Here is a 2,887-nt window from a genome sequence, read left to right as displayed (position 1 = left end):
GTTTTGCAAAAAAAACAAAAAAAAAAAAAAAAACCCTCTATCCATCTAACTACCAATCTACCATTTTCAAGAATGGTTTACATTTACAGTAATATAAAAACATTTCTAATTGTATTTATCAAGATAGATTTTTCACCCTTTGTTTTTACAAATATCATGAAATATTATTTCATAACTATTTTTGGGAAGTTACACCACATGACATTTTACAGCCTAAACCTTTATTTGTCATAAAAATGGTAATATATATATATATATATATATATGTAATAAGACTTCCTGAACTTGACACACACACTTGAGTCTTCATATAATTCCTTTTCTGCATGTTTCTGAATATTGGTTGGACCACATGACTTTGTTAATCACACCACATGACCTTGATTTTGAAGAAAAAAATATTAATAAGCAGTGAAGCAGTTTTGTTAATATAGGTTAAACAATATAAGAAATAATAATTAAAGATTATTCCAAACTACTAAAGGTTTTCTTTTGTAAAATGTAATTTTTAATGAGACTTTTGACTTTATTTACCTCCCCAAAAATATCAAAATGAATATTAATACAGATACTGAAAACATGTTCATCACAGAAGACATGTCATTGTATTTTTAATGTATTTTTAATCAATTAAACAGATAAGACAAACATTTGTTTACCCATAATATAATTCAACTAAGAAGGAATTCTGTTCACTGTTCTTTAAAATATAGCAAATGCATATTTTTGCTACAGCCAATTGATTTATTAACTTTATCCTTAATATAATCCCTATGTGTTGACATGGGGGGCATAGAAGCAAGAATGCTAGAGTTTAATTTTTTAAAATAGAAATGGTGACTTCATTATTACATAATTGTTCGAAGCTCAGACAGTGATGATATTAAAACAGATAATGCATTGTGAACGTGAAGATGATTTATGGCATGTGGTCAGCAGCTTGTGTTTGCAATTATATCTTAATTGAATTTTGCGTTCTGTGGGGAACGCTTTATTAGTTTAAGAGCGGCCGCAGTGTGGCGAGAAGCTTGACACAGCAGTTTTCTCTTATGTGAGCCGGTTTGTGCCGAGAGCAGGTTAACACACTCCCGAGCCACTGAGAGATGAAAAAGCATAAATTAAAGCACTCCCTCAAGGAGAAGAGGGGGGCGCTGGGTAACGAAGGTATTATCAGTGGTAGGCGAGAGGCAAAGAGAGCTCAGTTTCATCCTGCTTTTCTTTGTTAACACAAAGCGGGTCACCTCCATAGGAAGGTGAGTGAAGTAAATGGGAGGCCCTCAGACAATGGCGGTCAGGCGATAAGCTCTCCCCCTTCGTCCTGCCCCTCTATTCATTACTTTCGGCTTGTTTTGCCATTCAGACAAGAGGCAAATAACGACTCCAGTCACGATGGTTGTTTCAGGAGAAAAAGATACGAGCGTACGCTTACGGAGGTGGTTTGGCGGGGGGAGCGGCGCACAAACGCGCACACGTAGTCACTTGAGAAATGTTTTAATTATGTACAAAAGAACGTTCTTAATAAAAGAGGGAATTACGGCAAACGCTTTGAACAATCACGGGAATTTGGCCAAAAGGAAACGAGTTGATTGCCACATACTCCTTTACGCGGTTTCTCTGCCTCTCTTTCCGTCGCTCTCCTCCATTAAAAAAGGTTTGCAACTTCAAGCAGTTTTTTAATCAGCTAAAAAACATATGTGGCTTTGCAGCTAAGACAGCTTGGCCAGGCACTGATAAATGCCTATCACTAATTTGCATACGGTAAAAGCTACCCTTTAATCAGAACCTCTAATCCCTGTCGGTATTAATGATTTTTTTTTTTCCTCGTATAGTATCATGTTTGCTAATTCCAAAGTGATCAGCTTCTTGTATGCGTCTCCTTTTTTGTGCTGGCATAATGGTCGAGTTGAGAACTTCTGTTATCCTACTTTGGCACATAATTAGGACTACAAAAGAGGACAAATCACTGTGAATGGGTCTCACAAAGAGGAGGCCCTTTTTTCTTCGCCTTCCTTTTTACGCAGTCCTCGTTAACGGCCGTGTCACTTTTGAGAAAGGAAGCGGTGGAAAAAATTGGACGCTCTTTAAATGCGGGGCCCGTGACAGTAGCTGCATTTTTAGAGAGGCTGAAAAATATCAAAAATTTACCATGTAATTAAAACGTCTATCATTGCGTTCATGGTTTAGAGCATGCATACGTCTTCTCCAAATGGCATTCTAGGCTATAAAACACTCAATTTAATTTGACTGCTAAGCACCTTGCAGAGTACATCAATCCAAGGTTCTTTTCAGTTTATGCAATATAAATACCACTTTCCTTCTCCAGTTAGTAAAAACTTTGCTGAGTGAGTGAGTGTGTGTAGTGTGAGTGGAAGAGATCAGCATTAGAGGCAAAAAAAGTGGCTGCCACTTCAGCGCTGATTACACAGCATTGTGAGATTTTTTTTGAAATACTGTTTTTTCTGAAAGTCCTTGATTTGAAAGAATCAAAGGAAGATGAAAAGAATGTTGTGTGGTTAAAAGGTCTGGAGGGCAGTAGTATGTGTAAGCACGATGAAGAATAAATGGCTGTGGAAAAAAAAACAACTAATGTCAGCTAGGTATACATGCACGTGGGCTGATTTATACAATTCATTTGGGCCATTACTTTTCATTAAAGATCAAGTGAAATGGGTACTTACTTACTAAGAGGCCTTTGGGGGGCTGAATTGCAGAGAAGAAAGAAGATTAAACTTTACATTCAGCCCCAAATTTAATTCAGAAGTAATCAATCGCATAATGGGCCTGCAACTGTAGCTTGGGTGATTGAAATGAAATTACCATATTTTTAATCTTAATTTTCCACACTGTTTATCTGACACTGTCAATATAAAATACAAACAGATAATGA

This window comes from Sinocyclocheilus rhinocerous, unplaced genomic scaffold (genome assembly GCF_001515625.1).
Source record: "Sinocyclocheilus rhinocerous isolate Xijiao unplaced genomic scaffold, SAMN03320098_v1.1 scaffold4435, whole genome shotgun sequence".
Taxonomy (NCBI): domain Eukaryota; kingdom Metazoa; phylum Chordata; class Actinopteri; order Cypriniformes; family Cyprinidae; genus Sinocyclocheilus; species Sinocyclocheilus rhinocerous.
Note: the sequence above shows the minus strand (reverse complement) of the source record.